At 35.9% G+C, this 25,651-nt stretch overlaps 1 protein-coding gene across 13 annotated transcripts in view; it reads right to left on the bottom strand.

Moving 5' to 3' along the window:
* Positions 1-25,651, bottom strand: part of ADGRL3 (adhesion G protein-coupled receptor L3) — a 761,150-nt gene that overhangs the window by 440,367 nt on the left and 295,132 nt on the right. The gene's annotated exons all lie outside the window — the stretch shown is intronic.

Here is a 25,651-nt window from a genome sequence, read left to right as displayed (position 1 = left end):
GCCAGCCCTGTCTATTATTCCTGTGCATCTAGCTTAACACACCTTTGAAATTCCAGAGGTAACATCTCTGGAAGGTGGATGGGGGCACCTAATCTTGTTAATTATCTTGAATTCCAGCCCCCAAACTTGGCCTTTTCCAATCTTTCAATCTTCCTTAAGACCCTCCTTAATTTCAAAAGCATAAAAGAAGCTTCAAAACTGTTATTCACCAGAACATTTGAGAACTTGCTCCCTGGCATGTGTTGTCATTTTGGCTCAAATAAACTCATAAAAGTTCTCTACAGATTTATATGCTTCTTATACCTATACTCTCTATGTCTCTGTCACATGTACACTCAGACATACACAAAGCAAAACAGATGGTGATTATGAAATGGGTGGTAGAAAATATTAATACAAATGAGTGAATCAAGCACATAAAATTAGGAGAAAAAAGTATCTAAGTAAATGGGATCAAACATTTCAAATGTAAAACAAAATGGTCCATATCGAATCTACCATAGAAGTCTATGGGTAATATGAAGTTGAGATTCTTACTGAAGAGTTATCATTACAAATTGTGTAAGGCCAAATATACTTCTTAATAATGCAGTGAATTTCTAAAACAAAGATTGACAATGCGGGCAGTGACATATATATTTTTTTCTTTTTAAAAACTTCCACTCAGAAACTGTCTCCTTGGTCCTCCAGTATGTGGAGGCATGGAGGAAATATTAATTTCAAGAAAATTCCACATAACATTGATACATAAATTATGATTGCTTCATCTCAAATACTCATTTACATATTCTAATTTAAAAATGGGCTGTTAACTCTGCACTGAGTTAAAAAATGTGAAAACCTAAAGATATCAGTTAAAAGAGTTAATTGAGAAGTTTAGAAAATTTCCACCAAGTCTAGAAAAAATCCTGTTTCCTAGTCACTGATGAGCCACGTTCTTCCCCTGGGTGAGATGTTTAGAACAACAGGGTAAGTAAGCATTTGATAGAAAAATGCTCAGTGACTTAGAATCATTGTGATTCCCTTTTATGTCTGCATTTGTTTTTAATGCCTAAGAAATCATTCCTTTTATTATATTTGAGGTCAACAAATAATCAATTAAATCCATATGGGGAATAAAAGTTAAATAATGATTCCAAATCACACAACCAATCAGTTGTGTAATCAATAGGAAAGGTTGAATCTGTTTAATGCTAAGTCACTTAAACTGTTTAGCTTTCTGTATTTAGCATTCTGGGAAGTACTGTATGATTGCGGGAGCATAATTAATAGTTACACTATTTTTTTTCTATCTTAAAACAACAATCACACACACACACACACACACACACACACTACCCTTTACCTTTCTCCTCTGACTAAAAATCTATTTTCCTATTTTGTCTACTGCATTGAAATTTATTTATATTATTTTCATTATTTTTGATCTGGGTTTTATGTTTTAGATAGAGATGCTTAGGCTCTTACACATATTTTCTTTGGCTTTGAAATGTCAAGCTAAAGGAGAGTAAAAATATAGAAATAGCAGCTGTTCCACCTTTGTCACAGCCTGTTTATGTAATATTTGATTAAGAGAAATTTGCCCAGAAAACTTAGTAACATATCCAAACGTGAAATATGTACATATGACCTATTCCCATTTCTAAGTGGGAATAGCTAGCTTAACTTTAAGCTACTAAAGGTAGCTTATACTTTAAATGGCACAGGTGTAATGAACCAAAGGACTTTAATATGTATTGAAATTATCTGTGTTGTATCCTTTTATTAGGCAAAGATTGATGGTACATGTCTTTGTTTCTCAGAATGCAGCCTGGTGTCACTGTCACCACATTGCAGGCTAGTAATAAATATTCATATCAACAGATACATGCTTGAATGTTGGGCAGAATGCAAAGAACAAAAAGAAAACAGGAAAAGGAGACAAAGAATTAATTTTGATATTTTTATCCTATAAAGGCTAGTGGTTTTGGCTCTGATATGACAGAAACTAGTGATATATGAAATTACAAAGAAAAATATAACTCAGCTTAGTAGTAATACTATGTGATAAAGTCTGGTAATCTTCTGAGGATTTCCCCCTTTGAAAAAATAAACAATACATTTAAATAAAAAAAAATGCCCTGGCTGGTGTAGCTCAGTGGATTGAGCGCGGGCTGCGAACCAAAGTGTCGCAGGTTTGATTCCCAGCCAGGGTACATGCCTGGGTTGCAGGCCATAACCCCCAGCAACCGCACATTGATGTTTCTCTCTCTCTCTATCTCCCTCCCTTCCCTCTCTAAAAATAAATAAAAAAAATTAAAAAATTACAAAAATGAATTGAATGTCTGTAATCAGTCACCTAAACTACAGGTTAGAAAATAAAAATTGGTAATAAACTCTGAGACAGATTATGATGAAACAATACTGGATAATTAGTAGGTATTCAATATATTTTGGTAAATGGATTAGTAACATCTGTAAGCCTTTTATTGTTACTAAGCTGCTGCTCCATTTTTACTCAGTTTATTCCCTAGATAATCACGTATTCCATATTTATAATCAATATATAACTTAAAATATAGGAGAGCAGATATGGCCACCCCAAAATGTGCCACTTCGTCATGTGGATTACTCTAACCTAAAGGCAATCAAGACCCAGGAAAACCTTTTTTATTTCTACCTGAACTACCTAAGATAATTAGATAGTGGACCTATATCAGAAGGAAAGCTATTACCAGATACATTTTGTTTTTTCTAAATCTGAAAGATTTACCTACACAGTAGGGCAAATACCTGCTCTTCTCATCTTCCTGGGAACTGCCTCTTCCTTTGAAGCTCCACACCCTATCTTTTTCCTTTGCACAGGATAACACGTAAGCCTCATTTGCTTGACTGTCTTTGAGTCTAATATTTTTATGGTGCTCATGTACATATGAAATCAAAATCTTTCCTCTAGTTAATCAGGGTTATGTAAAATTAATTATTAGATCTGCCAAAAAACCTAGAAGAAAAAAATTGTACCTCTATGCCTTGAAATTACAGTTGTGAGTACACAAAAGTTGATTCTTATATTATCATGTATTAATTATTATGTTATTTTCTGTATGAACAACTGTAAACCTGTTAAAATAGGCAGCTAGTTAGATATCAGCCAAAGAGGAGGGAGCCAGCAATCTCATTAAGCTGCATTAACTAGGAAAAGGCAGCTACATAGTCACTGGAAATAATCCAGACACTGGAAAGACTGCTTTCCAATCTCCCAGGAAACAACCCCAACCCACACCCCAGAGTAAGGGGGGGAGTAATGTGAGGGGGAAATTCCTTTCCTGAGGCATATGCAGAAGTGAACATGGTTCAGGGGGCTGGAAAGGGGGGTCTTTTTACTATGAGGCATACACCACAGGAGCCAAAACGACAATCATAAAGAGGAAGAGACAAACATGGGGAAAAAATGAATAGGATAAGAGCACAGACCTGGGGAGATCCAGGTAAGGGATAATTTGAAAGAAAGCGACTCTCTCCCAAGAGCAAGGAAATATAATCAAAACTTAAAGGCCAGAGTCTCTCTCTTGCTGGCTCTTTCTTTAGCAGCTGCGCTGTCCAAAGGGCAGTGCTGATCATGGGTTGGCAGGAACAGAGACAGTGCTGAACTAAGGGAGGCCTAGATGCTGGGCTAATGGCACGGGAGCTCTGGGCCCTGCCCTTCTCCCTGGGCTCCATGGGGAATAGTGTGGGCCTGTGGCCTCGGAGGCTAAAATTCCTCCACAGCAAGGAGTCGCTGAGCTGCCTGGTTGTGGATGGGACATAGCCTGAGCCTTTCCTTTGTTTTTGCTCCCGAAAAACTTGCCATTATACATCAAATCTTCCTAAGCATGTATCCGTAAAATGCAATTTTTGCCACACTGTGGAAGAATCCTACTTCCTTCAGCAAGAAACCTACTTTTGCTCCACCTTGTATAACCCATCTAACAAAAGGGGTTGGCTTCACTTCTCCTTAGTGGACTGGTAACTTCCACATTTCAGTCAAAGTTATGAAGAACAGCAAATGTGCCTTTTGGGATAAGGATTATTTTCAGAAAGAGCTGATGCAGAAGTTCTAAAAACAGAGAAGTTACTCTTTTGTAAGGGGCATTTCCATCTATAAAGGACACCCCCATTTGTAAGGGTGTCTCCCTCTCTATACCAGGAGGAGAAGGATGACTAACAAGAGAATCTTATTAATGGAGGGGTACTGGTTTAAACCTGCATACAGACTTTACACTTGTTTGTCTTGCTTTTCCTGGTTACCTCCTAAAACTGACTCCCCAGCAAGCATACACTTACCTTCCTTCTGTCTGTAACTGAGAATAATATTTATGATGGTGGCTTGGGCCACCTCTAAGGGTCACTCATTTTTCCCTATTTCCCATGTATACATGAAGTATACATGTTAATAACCTTCCATTTGTGTTTCATTTGTTAATGTGTTTTTACTACACGGTATAGAGGGAATTTTGTTTCCTAACATTATATTTATGTAATTAAATTAATTTCAAATGATTTCACGCAGATTATATATTATAAGTATAAATAATCTGTGGATATATCTGTAATATATTTATATAATTATATGTATACTTATATATAAATGTATCTGTAATGCATATTATATAAGTAACTATATATGAAAATATATATAACAATATGCAACTATATATAATTACATATATAATATATATTACAGACACATTTGTACATATTACAGATATATATTTCAGACGTATATATGTACATACATTTGTACATATTACAGATATATATTTCAGACATATATAGTTATATATGTAACTATATACATATACATATCTATAAATTCAGCATTTCCAGAACATTACAAATCCTTTTCTTCCCTTGACTAGCAATATAGATAAAGGAATGACCTAAAGTTTTACTTATTCCTCATCAAATTGTTTCACTCTCTGATTCCTTGAGTAATCCAGGAATGAGTCTATTTGTTTGAGAGGAATATACGGTACATGCCATGTAATATATAATCACTAATTATTACTCTAGAACTACAGATTTACCAACCCAAGGGGTGAGAAAAGATCTTGTTATCTTAGTTAGAGGAGCCACACCCAACTCTTTATGTAATGAGTTCTACATAAATGCAGTAACAGCTGGTATAAATTCTGACATTACCTCATGTAAATACCGTAGTTTAGTGTTGCTCAGTTGCCCCCAGTGTTAACCTCTGTGTTCCTGAAGTGATCACAGTTCCTTAAGTCTCCTCCCAAATTATGACACAGTTTTGATATATGATGAAAACAAAACAAAGAGGCAAATGATACAACCACTTTTTACCATTTAAATATCCAGTATCATGACTTTTTAGATATATATTTAAAAATCTAGCTAAAATAAAGAGTTCTGATTAATTATGACTTTTGAGAGATACCTTTTTTATTACATATGTAACTCTTTCTAATTACACAAAAGTACTATGCACTTGTTAGTAATTGATAGGAAGTTTTGAAATAATTAAATTTAAAAATCTGAAGAACTACTGTATAATTACAAACAGTTATACTTGTCTCAAGTACTGGTGCTGGAGAAATATCCTCAGAATCCTCAGTTTAATCTAAAAGGAATATGTGCAGTAACCCTTGGGTCAAGTGTTTAGCTGATATGAAAAAGGACAATACAGCTACAATGTGATTAATATCACCAACATAAAAATCTTACAAGTGTCTAGTCACATACACACAAGCTTACAGTGCAGAACTGAAAGGTCTTAGGACTAGCTCAACTTATAATATAAATAGTGAGATAGCTAGGAATTACCTAGATTTATAGAGCCATTATTAACAAAGTAACCACTTAGTTGGCCGGCTCCCTAGATTAATGATCCATAAATTAATAAATATATCATGGCTTTAAAACTATGCCTTAGCCATCCTCTCAAAATCAATTAGCCTCACAAGCAAGAATACTTCTGCAAACATATCCATTTCCTTCCCTTGTTATCTCTTGACTACTGCCAGTATCACTGATTCATCACACACCACAGCCAAGTACCCAAACAACCTTGTATGCTGTTCTATAAAATGAATCAACAAAGATTGCAGGCCATTGAAGTCATCTGTATTCCTATATGTTATTGTCATCCCAATTAAAACACAGACACATGCATGCATGCATGTCTGAATTACTACGTGAGTAAACATGCCTCTTTCTGAAAAAGTACACAGATTCAAAATTCTCTTTTCTAAGAGATGTGAGTTATTTTAATACTGTGTGGCACTAAATACCATTTTTAAACAATATTGTGGTATTAAATACCATTTTTAACAATGTTGTCTTTTTAGCACCCTCCATGAATCTACTTATCTTCTCAACCTCAATTGAATCTCAAAGTGAAACTATTCTCATCAAAACTATTTTTGCAAAAAAGACATAATATGACTTTAAAAAATAAATACATAAAGCAAACATATTTGATGTACTTCAAGCCCAGAATCAGCCCAAATAAAGATTTACTCCACAGCAAATATGCTATTGATCATTCCTGCAAATCAAGACACAATAAACCTTCATGTGACATATTTCAAGATATTTCTATATTTTGCCAAAAAGCAAATAATTTTATTTCTTCCTACAGCATTGTGATGATAAAAATACTCTATAAATAATATTTTCATGTCAATATTAGTTTTGATAAATATCACCCCATTTGAGTATTAAATTCAAACATTAAACTTTAAATATACAACTTCTAAAATAAAAAAGTCAAAGATTTGTATTTAAATATAAGAACTTATGTCCAGATTTAAATTTATATTAATATTGCTTGAATAAACAATTCTATCAACTTCTTAGTCACATTATCCAATAATCATTAGATTTACAATCTATCTAGTTTTAATGATATTAATTAATTTAGTTAAAACTACTTCTTAGTGCATAATAAATGCTAGATGTTGTTCAAGGCCTAGTGATTAAACCAGACAACACAGAATCCCAAGTCTCATGTTATTTTATATTTTACAAGGATACAACATGACAAACAGTATTTAGCTTTTGCAGAGAATTAAAATAGGACTATGTAATAAAGAATGACTAATCATAATTTTTCTAGTCACAAAACATCTCTACAAAGGTGGCAATTAAGCCAACGATTGCAGAGGACCTGCCTGTGAAAAAGTGAATGATCTAGATCCAGAGTACAACTGACGCAAAGATCCTAAAGGGAGAACAAGGGATGTTAAAAAACAGAAGGAAAAGAAGTGTGGCCAGATCCTTTTTTTTTTTTTTTTGCTTTTTTTTCTTTTAAGATTTTATTTATTTATTTTTAGAGAGGGAAGGGAAGGAGAGAGAGAGAGAGAAAGAGAGAGAGAGAGACATCAATGTGTGGTTGCTGGGGGTCATGGCCTGCAACCTAGGCATGTGCCCTGACTGGGAATCAAACCTGCAATGCCTGGTTCGCAGCCCATGCTCAATCCACTGAGCTACACCAGCCAGGGCAGTGTGGCCAGATCTTAATGAATAAGTGGGAAGTGGACTGAAGAGCAGTGGCATGCTGGTAAACGCTTAACTATCTTTCTAGAATAACACTTGTATGTATATAAAAACATACATTAAGTTTATTGAACATTTTACTGATGTAAAAGATTTCTAACATAGCATGTGCAAACAATAATAAATACACAAAACCCAATGATATAAAGTCTATACACACAATTATCTTCACAGAACTATGTTGCTGACTTTTGCTGAATTGTTTTATCTATAGCCAAACTATGGTTGTAACTGATGAATGAGTATCATTACAAAATAAATGTTGATTGATTTCTGTTTGCTTTAATGATCAAGATGAAAGTAAAACAACAAAGACATATGTTGGAACTTTACTCATTTGTCAGTGATATGAGTAACTTCTTTGCTATATTGCACAATAGTTTCCAAATAGTAGAATTTGTACTCAACTTTTTGTACTATCCACAATGTAAGAGTTAGACACAACACACTATTAAGTTTACTTTGCATTAATAAAAATTTCTCCAACACTTTAAGTCTACAAAATCAAAACAAATTAAGTAACTGATTTGTGGTGTTTGTCTACTTCTATGGTGTAAATATTCCCTCCAGGGTTGATTTCAAGCTATCAAATCAAGCTATATGACTTTACTGTACACAATTAGGGAAGAGACATGTAAAAGCAAACCATTATTTAGTATTTCCATCACATACAAATATGCATTTTTTAAAAATTATCCAAGAGCATACAGAGTAGTACAATGTAGTAAAATAATTAGGAAGTGATTAACTTTGAGAATTTATTGCATTTGTCTGCAATGTAATTTACTTAATTGTAAGATGATATAATATTTTTAATAATTGGTTTTAAAACTTGTTTGAACAATTCCTGAAATTTTATCTATTGGTTATCACAGGTTAATGCAAGCTAACTCCAGCACACTGGCTCAATACAGATGCACTGATATAAATGAGGCTGCAGATGCAAAGAGGGACATAGTTGGCAAGGGCCTTTTAAACCATTGCAGAAATATTTATTTCATTGGAAGAATAAAGAAAAACCATTGTAACCCTGGCTGGCGTAGCTCAGTGGACTGAGCGCGGGCTGCGAACCAAAGTGTCACAGGTTCGATTCCTAGTCAGGGTACATGTCTGGGTTGCAGGCCATGACCCCCAGCAACCGCACATTGATGTTTCTCTGTCTCTCTCTCTTTCTCCCTCCCTTCCCTCTCTAAAAATAAATAAATAAAATCTTTAAAAAAAATAAGAAAAACCACTGTAAGGTTGAAATCCAGAGAGAGACGTGACTCAATCTGTGTTTTAAAATGTTCCCTCTTAAGACTCTGGAGAATACTCTGATTTTAAGAAGGCGAGAATAGATGCAAGAATGCCAGACAGAAACTATTGTGAAAGTCTAGGTGAAAGATAATGAGGACTAAGAACAGCTCAGTAACCAAGGGTAATTACAGACAGAGGCTCACAAGAGCTAAATGTGCTCTACAGAGCAGAGGAAGCAAGTCTGAGAACTAGCTAGTGGGGCTGGGGGGTGTGAAATGGAATATAGAGACTGGATGAAAACTTCACAGACTATGCAGCAAAAAAATGAGAGTAAAGATGGCTGCTTTTGTCTTGAAAGTTGTTTTTCTCAAATCACCTAGAGTCAATGTCTAGGCAGACAGGGTTTCCTCTCTCCTCTTCTTTTCTTAGAAGAGCCTAGAACTGCCTAGAAATCCTGGAGTGTAGGAGAGGCATTGCCCACCCTCGTCTCCCTAAACGGTTTGATTATGTCAGTTCTACCTCTGGATGGATCCTGAAATGAACCCATCTTCCTACCTTTTCTTAATAGGAAGAACAGTCCTACCTTCATGTTTATCAACATTGTCCTTAAAATAAGGGGAACTCCTTTAGCCTCTAGATTTCAAGAAAACATGGGGAAAGTACTGGGAATAGCTTTATTTGTAACTCTTAACTAGGACATATAATATGCAAGCTTCCATTTACGTTCCTATTCTAGTCCCCACAAACATTAAGAGGAATGTGAGAGGGGAGGGGAAGAAGAAATTAAATCCAGGATGATTTCTAGATTTTCAAGTGGATATTAGTATGGTTCCCTTTATCAACTTCACACAAATCAATCTAAATTGAATAAATTTCTAATCAAGATCTAATCATAAGTTTTGGTAGGAAATTGACAATCTGGTTTAAAAATTTTTAAGGCAATTTTGAAAAAGCATAAAAAAGACATTCTTTAGGCATTAGTCAATGTTGCAAATCTAATGTGGCATACTGGATTTGATACAGGCTAACCAACCAGTGAAAAAGAATAAAGAGGCCATATTTGTCATATAGAAGTAACACCACAAACCACTAGTGAGACCTTGCATTATTTCATATGTATATTTTTTAAAATGACTCAATACATCTAAAAATGTTGTTTTTCTAATTCATAACATAAAAACTTCCAGTTAATCTATTTGAATTCTAAGTGCAATTCTAAATGCAAAAGGTACAATATTTATGATTGGGTGAGAAATGGTTTCTTACACACCTGCAAATCACAAAAGGGAGAAAAATATGAAATATTCTATCTCAATAAAAGATTCTGACACAAAGTTTTCTAGAGGATGGTGAAAATGAAGAATATATTTGCACAACTGTAAATGGCAAAGGAATAACATCAAGAGTTCTTACAACCTAGGGGGAAAAACAACCTAACAGAGAAATAGGTAACAACTATGGGGAGACAATTTACATAAGCCATCCAAACAGCTAATTAGTATTGAAGGAGCATGTTCAATCTCACTAGTAATCAGAGCAATGCAAATTAAAACAATGAGATACTACTTAGGATCTCTCAGGCAGACAGAATCAAAACGAAATCTCTCAGGTTTTTTATTTTTGTGGCAGCCCATAAGAAAGGGAAGCTCTCCTCACCTGTTTGTTCAAATGAAAACTGTTGCAGCCATTCTGAAAAGCAATTTATCAGTGTTTAATGAAGTTACCTATGCGTGTAATCTACTCCAGAATACATTCCCAAGGAAACTCTCAAACTGATTCTCAAAGAGGCATCTTGGACAATGCCTGGCACAATGTCTTTGATTATGAAGAATCTGAAGCATCCTAAGTACCCATCACTGGATAAGTAAAAAGTCAAACATGCATGTGATGGGCTGAGATCAGCGGACAGAATCACTGGAAGACTAGATAAAAATGATAGTACGATCACAACTGCAGTAAAAGAGACACAGATTAAAAAAAGACTTTTACAAATCCATTGAAGTCTTCATAATAATTGCCTGTGACAGGATGATATATGATTTTTTTCTTTAAAATTTTCCTGTTTTCTCAATATTCTGTTATGAACATACATTGTGTTTTTAATTCTCAGAAATAATGTCATTCTGTAGACATAATCAGATTCCTCAAATATGCTTTTATCTGAACTACAAATAAAATGTAAAATATCTTACTTCAAAATGTCCATGTGTTCACAATAAAGAAACTGTAAAACCTGAATGGAAATGGGACCGGGCTTTGCCCCATTAAAGATGGCCAAGTTCCTTGACCCTCCTGGCCCTGTCTCCTCATTTGTAAGTCATTGGATGTGAGTTGTGATCGCAAATGTTCCTTCTAGCTTAAATGTTTTATGAGAATATCCAGACTCAAATTACATTTCACTTTCACAGTCATCTTTATTTACATAAAAATCTATCTAATTTACTTACATCAAAAATTATCAGGAAAAAAAAAAGCAACCTCTCTTGGACCACTCCTGATAATAAGGGTTTTTCAAAGTTTGGATGAATTTGCCACAACCTCACAGCACGATATCAACAAATATGTTCACAGGCATGAATAGGCTAAAACAATTTACAGTCGTTTCAGAAACGCAGCCATCTCTGCTACTGAAATACTGTTGTACATATAGCGAAGGCTCAGTATATCCATTTGCCTGGTTGGTTAGCTTTCTTTACAGATTGCTTGCTTTGATAAAAAGGAAGGTGACCCATCTGGACTCAAGGGAACTTGGGATCCTCACCTAAGGCAGGGTTTTTTTTTGTTTGTTTGTTTTTTCAGAGAGCGCCCTCTGGAAATAAGCAGAGGAACTGCTCTCCAGGTATTCCAGCTTAATAGAGCTCACCTGTATCCATTCTAGGGCTTTCTTGGGAGCTGACAGCTTTCCTGTCAAGTCACTGTGGCCTTTAGCTATAAGATGAGAGCAAATCAACCTTCCTGAAGAATATCAATGCTTAACTTTCAATCCTTTATTTACATTTCCTTGGACACATCAGCCCTGAAGGATACAAGAAATGCAGCACATGGGCATAGGATTAGAGGAAGGACCGGTACAATATGTGGCTAAAACAGTAAACTACATGTGACCTGCCCAGCTGTCAGGAAAAGGAAAAAAAACTCTACCAGAAAAATAGCATCTGCTCTACCCCTGCCTTCACTAACAGCCAGCTGTTTTCCGTTATTCTCACCTGCTGGCCAGGTTCTCTCAGGATGAACTCTCACCAGGGGTGAAGCAAATAAAGACAGCCAAAATGAGCAGTCAAGCTGCTTCAGTACTTTTTCTTTGCTGCTGGGGACATGAACTCCTCCTGCCCATATTGCACCGGACCTTTCATTTCCCATGATTCCCCAGGCTGCCGGCAGTTTCTGTGAACTTTGGACTACCCCTCTTACTCAGCCTGTGATAACAATGTCCTCGTTCGTTCTGCTTATCAAGCCCCTGGGTCGTTACCTCCCAGCTCAGTCCAGCTGATCCTAATTATGCTGTGCATAAAAATGTGTGGCTACTCTTTTTTTTTTCCTTTGGGGGAATATGTCTTATACCAAAGTTAACCTCAGATAAAAGTCTAGTCATAGTAATGTTGTGTATTTTACTTTCTTTTCTACACCCAAAGATGCCCCTTTCTGTCACTAATCAGTTGTAGTTGTTAGTGGTAGTCATTCAATATGTACTGATTAAATTGTTTTAAAAAATCTTTAATATCTCAACCTAGGCATTGAATTCAGGTTTATTTTCAGTGAATTCAATTAGACAATTGTGCTATATTCTCACATCTTCCCCCTCAAGACTTTGCTTTACTTAGTGCAGTTTTAGAAAAATGTTTAATAATTCTAATGTCTAAACTATATGAGGATCTTAGATGCCTTGAAGAAAGTCCATTGTATTTTACTCAGTATTAGTTTTAAAATATAGTACAGTGATAAAGATTTCAGACTTCATGGCAGATTGCCTGAGTTCAAATTCTAATTCTGCCATAATTTTGAACAAGTCATTTAGTTTTGTTGTGCCTCAATTTCTTCATTTGTGAAAGAAACAATAACGGTTCCCACCTTAGGTTGGTTATGAAGATTAAATAAGTCAACACAGGTGAAGTGCTTAAAAAGTGTACCTGATATATATATTTTAAATAAGCTATTGCTATTGCTGTTGCTGTTCATTTGTATCCACTTTTTGCTGAAAGCGTTAACAACAGTTTTAATTTTCTCATTACAAAATTATTTTTCTAGGAGAATCTTACTGGATATTAAAATGCAAAGCTATACTTTAGAAATCATATATTGGAAAATTCACAAATAAGGACAAAAAAACCCCTAGGTAACCTAACTAATCATTTGAAGGTGTTAAACATGGCAAACAAAAAACTGTGGTGGTAGTGGAGAGGCTAAGGTTGGAGAACAAAAGAAGAGACCTCTGAAACTTACTTAAAATATTATTCCGTGATTCTCATAATCACTCAGGCTAGTAATAATGACAGATAGTTTACGTAAAGATGACAGAGAAATGCTCTGAGAGATTATGAATTCAAAAATTGTAGTTTCCCAAGAATCTGACATCATCCAAGTCGAAGCTAATCTTATTATTTTCACAGGTGAGAATGCTGAAGCACACAGGGCAGAGATCATGTCCTGTCCACGTGGTTGGGAAAGAAATGAGTCAGCATTAGAAGCCAGGACGCCTTGTCCTATATCCAGAGATTCTGTTCATCACATCATGATGACTTCACATGTTCAAAACCTTAGGTGAAACCATCAAAGCTGCATTTTAAAAGCTTCGTCATATACATGTTACACTGACAAGACTTCCCAAAGAGTACAAGGTATAATTCTGAGACTTAATTTGCCAAAAAAACCATTATCAATAACAACATCTATTGACCTTCTTGTTGATTTGCTCATTCTTTGTTTTCTGACAGATAGCTTTTTGCTAATTAAGTCTCCTTTCAGATTACAAAGAGTATGCACTACACCTTGAGAAAGCACATCCCTTTTTCCTGAGTCCCATGTTCTTAATATTGAAAGGAACTGAAGCAAAGAAACTGAAGATAATCCAGTCCTCCTTTTCCAGCTGAGCTTTCATTTCATACTTCACTACAGTTTCTCTAATCCCCACTTTCTCTCTGGGTTGCAGTGTATGCCAAGCACACAGCATGTTTAAAATCCCTGCTGATCCGCCGAGATGCTACACAGTGCGTGACACAGTTTGGCAAGCATGTGTATTTTTTTTTTCTTTTAGTTGAAACATCTAAATAAAACAGAGCCTGTATTATCACCAGTTTTACTCTGTTTTTGAGTCCCACTAAATCTTCTTGCTCCTCCCAGGAATGACCCTGCATCGAACAGGCATCATCCTAATTGAGATCTGACCAAACAGCTGGATTTACACGGAGGCATTACCAACAAGTAGATTCCTTACATACATGCACACGCACACACAGAACATCCTGCAGAAACAAGACTTACAAATGGGTGCTTGAAGAGCCATTTCTCACTCTGACCCCTGGAGTCAATGATGTCAGAGAAACTATTTCTGAAAAGAGCTCGAGGGTGGGAGTGAACAATCAAGAACAACAATAATGAGTAGCTCTTGAAGGTCACAGCTGCTGAGCAGCTAATTGTAACTTGAAAAGCTGAGTCCCAAGTTATTAATGAGCTTGCTGATAAACTTTTTTCCCACCCCAAGTCACACAAGCTTTTTACTCTAACTTCCAAGATAAAACAAGAGCTGCTGTGGCTATAGAGGCAAGACATTTCCTGTCTCGATGCAGCCATGCATATTAGGCTGCATCCTCTCCTCACACACTCAGGATAAACTGGTGACCTTCATGTAAGTTCGGGTAGGCCTTCTAATTCCAACATGTCTCATAAGGGAAGAGATCATCAAGTCTGCCAAACATTTTGCTTTAGCTTGTTAACTGCTCAGTATTGTAAAACAGACTGAATGAAATAAGTAATATACTCAGAGAGCCAAAATGATCTTTTCCTTACTTTATATGCATGTGGTAGAAAACATATCACTTTCATTTGAATCATAGACACTATATTACACACTTTACAGTTGGGTTATGGGAGGTGAAAATAATCCTTTCACTGGCTAACAAAAATATAGAGCATCATAAAAAGAACTGTCTGCTTTTCTCAAAAATTACTAAGGGCAAAGCTGTGCAGACATAAAGAAATATTAGGCGTACTATTAGAAAATTATAGAGTGCATGGCACGTGGGAATTCTACCCCGACAAGCATCTCAAATCCCTCATGATGACTTCAATCAGGGCTGCTCTCCTGTAGGCTTCATTCTACATTTTATCCATTAGTTCATAATCCGCCCCCGCCCCACCCCCAGTCAGAAGTGAAATCTTCAGATTTCTATTGTTTATCTAAACAGAGTCATTTATGTACACACAATAGGTGCATAGTAAATGCTTGCTGAATAAAGGAAATGAAATGCTTTAATTAGGATGCCTCGCCACAGCAGCCACCAAGGTTCTTGAATGAAGCCCTGAGACTGCCCCAGAATGATGCAACGCACTCACATTTCCTCCCTGTCCTCCCCCAGCCCCAGCCCCAGGCCCAGCCCCTAGGGAATTAATGAGCAGCCTCCAAAGGCAAACAAGTCAAACAGCAGCCATTATAGTCCAGTACTAGTTAGACTAGGAGAAAACTGGTCTCCTGTAGGACAGAAGTGCAAGGAAAGCACCTGATTATTTTACTGAGATTCAGGCCTGTGAAAGAACATGTGTGCAAATATGCACGTGCATTTTATTTTCTTTTATTTCCTTAATAGCTTCATCAGGAATATCCCATACAAGCATGCCAATACTTTATCAGCTACTCTTGCTTTCATATACTACAGATCACAAACACTTTGCTATTTGCATTATAATTAATACAAAATTAAAGAAATATCCATTAAGTACCATGAGCCATAATGTTAAGAACCCCAGAAAAAACAATTCCTCATCTCAAAAATGTATAATCAAGTAAGGAGGAAAAGGCACACATATACTTAACTGTAACGTGATAGTTTGGTAAATTCCCTAACACATCTAAGTGCCAAGTGTTGCCATCTGTACTAATAATCCTTCTTAGAAACTGCCAATAATACAAAGATTAATAAATTTTCATTACTCCTATTTCTACAAAAACAAGAAAGTTTTCACCAAGCTCAAATCTCTTGATGTTTCTTTTGAAAATTAATGTGGTACTGCAGCAGGCTGACAGTGCCTTTTTTTTTTTTTTTCAGTAGTATCAGATCAGGTAGGCAGGGTGCAGGGGGACTGTAACAACAACTGAATATATTAATCCCACCCACACGGTCTGTGTTCAGCAAACTCAACACCAAGTCGTGAAATTTTCTAGCCATTAAAAAAATGGAAATAAGCAATGTTGCACTAAATTATAACATTCAGCCATCCATGTATTCTGGGAAAAACATTCTATGGAGCAGGGAGCAAACCCAGTCACTCTACGATAAGATTTTTTAATTGTCAGACTTGAAAGACCCAGGGAACAACTAACATTCAAAAATAGAAATACTATCCAGAGTTTCTTCCCTTCCCTCTAAGTCTACACTAACCTTTCCAGGACAATTCACACATTTATGTAAGTTTTTTTCACCTCTGTAGGTGATATCCAAATCTGTTGCTAAATATCTGATTTACCTGAATTCCTATCATCCTTAAAATCCCTACAGAACTGGCTCATGAACACCTGAAAATATATCATAATGAAAACTAAAATCATTACCTCCTCAAACCAGTATTCCTTGCCAACTATTTAATTCAATGTACAGATAAGGAATACATGCCTAGGTTGAACTCACAACCATAAAATATGTTTAAAGCCACATATAGTGATTTAAAAGCCTTTTATTTAATATACTCCCTTTTTAAAGAAATTAATAAAAGTGCTTTTAGTTTTTCAACTTTAAAGACTATGGACACAATGTCTCAAATATGTTGCCCCAAGTATAAATTAAAACTGTAATTTTGCACATTTCAAAGTAGTTAATGCATATATTTATATGCAATTTGTATTTAGATCTATTTTTAATGGAAAAGGCACTTGTCTTCAGGGTAGTAGTCATGAATAGACTCAAGAAAGTAAAAAGCTTTACATTTCTTTCCATAAATATCAAAGAATTTTAGATTTGGCAAGGGCTTTACAAATAACAGCCAGTCCACTAATGTTATGGGTGGGATATTATATGATTTACCTCAATTCACACAGTTTTACAAGTAGCAGATGGTGGATTAATACTGAGGTGACTATATAGATTATCACCCAAATCAAGACGCTTTTGAGAATGAAAGAGGACACTAGTGAGGCTGCCTGCAGGACAACAGGTGTGCACTAGGTCTCTCTGGGGAAACCAGGACATATGGTTAGCCGAACTATTACACGTTCAATATGCATTTGCAGTTTCAATGGAGAATCTTCAATCTGCTATAGAGATAAGAAACAAATAGGATAGATAGAACTTAGGTATTAAATATACATGTTATAGAGGCAAGTAACCTGGAAGACACAGGCAGAATTCACAAGATGTATGAAGAATACAGAGTATGTTAGTAACCCACAGACATTTTAAAGAAATGAACATAGGTCTGCTGAATATCGATAACAAAAATGGAACAAATTAGACTGTTACCTAGAAAGGGATATAATCAACATTCATAAAGCTTCTAGGTCAAGTTATTCATTCCCAAATCTGCCTTCTTTAGTGACATCCATTATGGCTCCTTTCTGACCCTGTACATTACCTGCTTGAGAAACAAAGATGAAGCCAGAGCAGCTCCACTTGTTAAGCAGTGGGATACAGCTGTGGTCAAGTGTGTGCGTCTCTGCATCTCTCTAACAAAGTAAGCCTGTTTTACTATTGAGATTCCTTGCTTATCTGGTATTGGTAACCACACCATCAGCAGAAATAACTGATGCATCAGAGAATGAATCAGGAGATGGCAACATCAAACAAAACAGAATTAAGAAAGTGTCATCCATCCATCCCACAGGCTCTACGCTAACTGTTTATACCTACCCAATAGCTTTTTCCTGGGCTTCAAGCCCACTCCTGAATAAATAAACCACATGATTCCAGAATCTTAGCATCTTGCTCTGCAAGCCTTTCCGTTCAATGACCTTTGTTACAGCATGCCTGGTCATTTATGTAGACACCATTATTTCATTGATAAAAATGCCCACACAACAGCACATATCTCAAAAAATCCCATTAATTAATACACTCATTCAACAAATGTTGAGTACCTTCCACACACCATACACAATTTTAGGTGCTTGGGATTTAAAGATGAAAGATACAGCCTTTGTTTTGAAACAGAGTCCAAGGAAGAAACCAGATGAGTAAATAGACAAAGTATAATAGTGTTGTCCTATCCCAGCCTCTAGGAATCAAGGAAGGCTCCCTAGAGGAAGTGACTCCAGAGAATATATTAGGATAAAGTAGAACAGAAAAAAATAAGACTCACTAGCACATTGCTAACTGTATGCTACAATATTTTTAGTTGATATGGATTAACTCTTTTAATAGAACACTGTGAGCTGTTATTGTTATTAGTCCTGTTTGAAAAATAAGAGGAGAGAAGCATACAGAGATCACACATCTAGAAAGTGGAGGAGTCAGGACTCAATGCCAGGCATTCTGGTCCAAGAAACCATCCTCCTGGTTATTAATTACACTGCCTCATACCCCAAGTGCTAAGAACTAAAATATGGCCTGGAGTTAGAAAGACCACAAAAAGGCGAGAAGTGCATGGTAATGAGAACACAAACTAAGACAACTAACTGCTGTAGTTCAATCTTTAGAACCAGGCACAGGCATGAGAACTGTAAGAGATGAAGCCACTAAATCTGGCAGGGCCAGAGAACGAGACTACCAATCCTCTTACCAAAATACCCTTGCCACATGACCCCATAACTCGAAGTCAAAATCACAATCTTATAAGGAAAAATAAATAAGACATTATGTAACATGAAAAACAAAAGCCAAAAACCAGCCCTTGAAATTTTCAATTAATAATTTTTTTGATTGACAGTAACGTTTTATAAAAATTCCACATTCTCTGAGCTACAATACAACACAAAAAAAGACTTTAACAAAATTTCCATCTAGAGTTCTATTCATGTGTTACCTAATCAATTCTGCCATTTAAATCTCACACATAGCCCTGGCTGGTGTAGCTCAGTGGATTGAGCATAGGCTGTGAACCAAAGGGTCACCAGTTTGATTCCCAGACAGGGCACATGCCTAGGTTGTGGGCCAGGTCCCCGGTGGGGGCCACATGAGAGGCAACCAAGCATTGATGTTTCTGTCTCTCTTTCTCCCTCCCTTCCTCTCTCTCTACAAATAAATAAATAAAATCTTTTTAAAAAATCTTACACATATACTTGTAATTATAGGTAAGCCTATGGGTATGGACCATATATATGCAGGTCAACTAAAAATGAGGTAAATATAAAAACAGATCTCATACAAGTAGCTCTTCAACAATGCTATATTGTCATAGATGTTTATTTTAAGATGATAAACAAATCTGAAAACAAAAATAAAAACATCAGTAAGAAATAAACAGATATCTTCATAGGCCATTCAAATAATATCTTATAAATAATCACATTATTTTATATGGCTATAAATGATCATATTATTTAATATAGATAAATAAAGTATATAATTTTCCTTTGAGAAATAAAACTGTGGAAATAAATTACTTTTATATGACTAATGGCTTCTAAGAAACTTAAAAAGTCAATTTGTTTTTGAATTCTTAAATTTTTAAAGAATGAAACTTTTAATGTATTTACTTTTGAAAGTAAAAACTAAGGTGGATATAAATATTTTTATAGCTAAGAAAGTATGGTGCAAATAATGTTAATTTATTTTTCTCATATTTCAAGGCTAGTTTGATGTACTTATCATTAATGATGTTTTTACTATAGTATAATTCTTAAATCTTAAAATGACTTAAGTATTTAAACAAGTCTTCACATTTTGCTATAGTCTATATATAAAGATATTTATACCCATTCACTTAAAGTTTATTATAATATATAATATTTAGTTTAATTCTTAATTTCCAAGCCTGATCCAAAAACATCCCAGTGTTTTCCTATTATTCTAAAAATGTAGCCCTGGTAGGGTCACTCAGGTGGTTGGAAATTTGCCCCATACACCCTATGGATAAAGGATTGATCCCAGTCAGGACACATCTAGATTGAGGGTTTGATCCTGGGTTGAGGTGTGAACAGGAGGCAACCAATCGATATTTCTCTTTCACATCAAGGTTCTCTCTCTCTCTCTCTTTTCCTTCCTTCCTCCCTCCCTCCCTCCCTCCCTCCCTTCCTTCCTTCCTTCCTTCCTTCCGTCTCTCTCTTTAAAATCAATAAACATATCCTCAGATGAGGATCAAAAAAAAAGTATTACAACATCCCAGAAATGAATATTTTAAAATATTATACACTGTTAATGAGTGATCATGTCAGCACTACTTTAGCCTGACAGTTTACAATTAACCAATGATAAAAAAAGAAACAGGGAACTTAAATTTCAAAAATAGAAGAAATTCACTAAACTTAGTCATATTTTCTCAACACCGTCGTATATTCTCATAAACCCAAACCCATATTAATTGCTCTATTTATATATAGAGCATTTGAGAAAGATCACTGCATCACTAATTTATCATTGAGAATCAAAAACACTTTCACTTTCTCATGCTCTGTCATTATCTTACTACATATGTATGAATGTTATGTGGATTAGCATTAGCAGAGGCTGCTAAAGAGAAAAAGCGTAAGACAAGTTTGGGACTCCCTTTCAATTTACCAAATGTACCAATACCTTCAGTGGCTCATAGTTTGCCTTGATCACCTTCAGTGGCTCATACTTTGCCTTCTCTAAAGGTAAGGGTATGCTCATTCTCTTCTCTGCTTTAGCAATCTCATAAAACTCAGTGGCTTCACTTATCACCATTATGCTAAAAATTTCTAACTTCTCTTGATATTTAGATTCATATGTAAGAGTATGCTACATATTTACACCTCTAACTCAGTATTTCCTGGGCCAAATTTATCATCTTTCCCCCTAAAACCAAAGCTTCTTCTTGAATTCTAGTTCTGTGAATGGTACCACCCAGTCACCTAGGCATCTTTGATTTTTCCCTCATCCTCACTTCCTACATCCAATTAGTAGCCAAGCACTGCAGATTCAGTCTCTGTACATTTCTCACATCACCCCTCTCCTTTCCATCCCATCGCTATCTCCCTGGCTCAGGCACTCATTACTTTCTGCCCTACAGCAATAACCTAACTGATCTCTCCACTTTCAAGTCCCCCCTACCCTACAATTTCCCCACATAATCTCCACAGGTTCTAAACTGCAACTCTGATCAGGAGCTTCCAGAGTCCCAACCACAGACAAAATTATGTATGAAGTCTCACCCTGACATTTAAGGCCCCTGATAAAATAGCTACAACCTACCTTTGCAACTTCCACCCACACTATTTCATTCTTCATGTTCTTATTGTTGGTTAAACTAAACTATTCACTGTCTGATGAGAATGTCATAATTTTCCCCAATTATAAATTTGTTCACATATAATTCAATTATAGAACATCCTCCTTCCTCCAGCATCTCCCATCTATGCTTGTAAAGGAACCTAGGGATTTTTCAAGAGTTAGTGAAGATACCATCTTATCCTCCCCTCTTCCCTATCCCCACCCCACACTGAGAATGCCAGTTCCTCCTTCTTTAAAGTACTACACACAGCACTTGCATGAGACCACATTTCACCAAGCCAGAGTCAAATGCATACTGGTTTGGCTATTCTCTCTGCCAAGAATAGCAGACTGTAATTCCTTGAGGAAACAAACAGCCTCATAGAGCATTCTGTGTACATTATAGGTAAAACAAATATGTGAACTAAATTGAGTTATTTTCTCTCCTAACCATTTATACACAATGTTCACTTACCCAAGCTATGAATGCATGAATGTGCCCAAAATATAAAGGCAGCACTTTAGAACATTGCTTTTCTCCTTTTTTTTTTTTTGCTGTATCCTTCCATCCCCCGCAGCAGCCCCACTCTCCACGCATGACAGCTGTTGGTCTGAGTGTATGAGTCTGTCTCAAAAACCCATGAACATGGACTATGGTGTGGTGAGTGCTGTGGGGAGGGGGGTTGGGGGGAGGTGGGGAAGGGTATAGGGAGGATAAGTGGTGATGGACTGGAGACATGACTTTGGGTGGTAAATACAAGGACAGTCATGCAGATGATGTGCTGTAGAACTGCGCACCTGACACCTGTGTATTTTTGTTAACCAGTGCTTCCCATATAAACTCAATAAAAAGAAAGAAAAAAGAATGTTGCTTGTCTCATCCCAAAACTAAAAAGAAACATTTAAGAGTAACTAAATAAATTCAATGAACATTTTTTATGGACCATCCACTATATATCTCTCGTATGATTATTATAAAACAAAAAGCCAAAAGGGGTGGGGATAGGGGTGGGGGTGGTATATGGTTATAGGAAATGCTAACTAGGTCTTAAGAACTAAATGTTTAATTACATTTAATAAATGAACATATGATGCTTAATGATCACAACGATATATGTACTTATATTATCCCAGATGCAGATGAGATTAAAAAAGATTTTGAGCCCTGGCTGGCATAGCTCAGTGAATTGAGCATGGGCTGAGAACCAAAGTGTCGCAGGTTCGATTCCCAGTCAGGGCACATACCTGGGTTGCAGGCCATGGCCCCCAGCAACCGCACATCAATGTTTGTCTCTCTCTCTCTTCCTCCCTCCCTTCTCTCTCTAAAAATAAATAAATACATAAAATCTTAAAAAAAAAGATTTTGAAAATGTAAGCTGCTGGCCTTGGTTAAGACAGTTAATAAACAGTAAAGCTATGAATCTCTCCAACCCTGAAGTTCATACAGTAATTCAATTCTACATTACTGCTCACTCTGTAGCAGTAAAAACAGAACAGTAAAGAATTAAAGATGTATCTAATAACTGAAAAAAATAGTTTACTAAGTAGTAATAATTAATGAAAAACATCATCAGTTTACTTAACTATACATATGCTATGTAAGACAGAGTTTCTGCCAAAATGCCTGCTTTTCTGCACTGTAGCCCTATACGAATAATACGAAATCTAAAAGCACAGATACAAGCCTACCTACCAAAGTATGATTTTATACACACAACAATACCTTCCTTTCCTTTCCCCTTTCATCTTAATATGGTATTAAGGCTTCTATAAATATAATAGAAGTTTCCTCTCTTCATTGGATATACTCCAGGTCTGTTTTCTTACCACACATTGTTTGAATTGGAAGGAAACAGAAGAAAAGGGAAGGAATTTCCTAGTTAACTAACTGATTCTGAAAAGTATCTGTCACTAGGAATTTAAAATGTGCTCCTTTGGAACATATATACAATTATCAGCATGTGACAGATAATTAATGGAACAACCTGTAACACACTCCTAATTAAATCAAGGAAATAAAATATTTTTGGCTGAAATGTCAAAGTTTAACATTTATTTTCCATTATTCATATTCTTTGTAACAAGAAAAATGTAATGATGAAAAATATAATTCCCATATCATTTTGAAAAGCTACTCAAATACTTCTCAGATAGAGAGGGAAAATAATTTGTAATTTATGCCAATAGAAACCAAAGAGTTTACCACATTTTTCTGTAAGTACTTGAAGGTCAAACTCACTAATACATTGTTTTCAATTGGATATATCATTCTGATATTTATGCCTTTTGGGAAAAAAAAAACAAGATGCTTAAAAAATGCTTTAAAATCATGTTTAGTACTGCAAAGTTTTTTTTAACCTCAATACTTCACTTCCATAGGTGCCTACTATAATTTTTCTCACATGAAAATATAAGGCTCTAAATGTACATTACAGTTTTAGGAGTGATGTGCAAAGAATGCATTTTGCATATCAGTTAGACCTGCCATTGTGCATAGACTGTCAAACCTCTCTGAATGATACCAATAAATATGAATAGGGACTTTTATCTGAAATAATATTATATTGTCATATAAACCAAGAAGTGAACAAGCACTTTGAAGGCCACATTATATTATTCTCTTACAGTAAGTTACATAAAAAAAAACTGACCTTGTAAAACAGAAGGTTGTCCATTGCTATAGCAACATTAATCTCTGTTCTTCTGTTACAAGTTCTTTCATCTCCTTACCTCCCCATAAATTCCTAGACTTCACCTACACACTTCAGACTATAATGTATTAACTCAAAAGAACCAGCTTTTCCAAAAATTTGGGAGTAAGAAAATAAGAATATACCACAAGTTTAACTCATCAAAGCCAATATAAATGACTCCAATAAAAATATATTAAGAGTAACAAAGTCTCAGATGTTTCAGTAATCATCAACTATATCATATGAAACTATAAAAAGCCAGAAGGAAGTAAAGATAAACTGTTTTCATCATGTATACACACAAGTTTCAGGCCACTCTAATTCAGAATCAGGGGGAAATTAGAAATTGTTCTGTCAAGAGCAGATCTAGGGATGGGTGAAAGTGGAGGAAAACCAACCCAATTAAACCTGTAGCAAATTTTTAGCTGAGCTGAAGAGGTCCCAGGTAGTACAGAACATTCCAATCAGCAAAGACAATATAATTTGCCAAAGATCTAGAAGAAAGGGACTATGGTTTGTCTAGCAAATTAACAGAACTTCCTTGGAGCTAAAGGACAAGACATGCGGGGATGTGGTCTGAAGTCAAAGAAAACTTGTTGCCTACTAATCTTCTTTACTGTGTGTATGTGTTCAGGGGGATCAGTCTTAAAGCACCGTGCATTGACCTCTCCCTGTTCTTCATTCATCCCAGTGTCCATGACTTACGCAGTAATATTGGTGACTTCACACAGTGTAAAAAAGAATTGGGTCCATTCCCAAATCATTGTGTTACCAGTAATCCAACAAATACACGTTGCCATCCCTTCCCTGGCTCTATCAGTTTATTATAACACGTTTATGTGTACAATTAAGTGAGTTCTGCAATTGTTGTCTTATATCTACCACTTTAAAATTGCTTATTTTTATTTTTTTATTGATGATGCAACTATAGTTGTACCTGCTTTTTCTCCCCTTCCCCACTGCCCCCCGCCCCACCATCTCCCCTCCCTCAGTCAACCCCCTTATCATTGTCTGTGTCCATGGGTCACACATAAATGTTCTTTGGTTAGTCCCTTCATTATCTTTCATCCAGTTCCCCCCTCCTCTGGACATCACCTTTCTGTTCTATGTTTTTATGCTCCTGTTTCTATTCTGCTTGGTAGTTTATTATCTTCATTAGATTCCACATATAAGTGAGATCATGTGGTATTTGTCTTCCTCTGACTGACTCATTTCATTTAGTATAATATTCTCCAGGTTCCTCCATGCTGTCACAACAAGGTAAGAGTTTCTTCTCTTTTACTGCTGTGTAACATTCCATCTTGAAAATGCACGACAGCCTTTTCATCCACTCATGTACTGATGGACACTTGAGCTGCTTCTAGATCTTGGCGATTGTAAATGCTGCCATGAAGTTTGGGATGCACATGTTTGTGTGTGTGTGTGTGTGTGTCGGCATTTTGGGATTCTTGGTATACATTCCCAGGAGTGGAATCACTGGGCTAAAAGAAGTTCTGATTTTAATTTTTTGAGGTTCTCCATATTTTTCCACAGTAGCTGCTCAAGTCTGCATTCCCACCAACAGCAGAATAGCATTTCCTTTTTTCCACATCCTCAACATTTGTTGTTTGTTGATGTATAAAAGTGCTTATTTTTTAGTGCAACTTTCATTTACTT

Source organism: Phyllostomus hastatus, unplaced genomic scaffold (assembly GCF_019186645.2).
Source record: "Phyllostomus hastatus isolate PE091 unplaced genomic scaffold, TTU_PhHast_1.1 phas_contig_196, whole genome shotgun sequence".
In the NCBI taxonomy this organism is placed as follows: domain Eukaryota; kingdom Metazoa; phylum Chordata; class Mammalia; order Chiroptera; family Phyllostomidae; genus Phyllostomus; species Phyllostomus hastatus.
The sequence above is the reverse complement of the archived record's forward strand: the minus strand, read 5'-3'. Positions and strand labels throughout refer to the sequence as shown.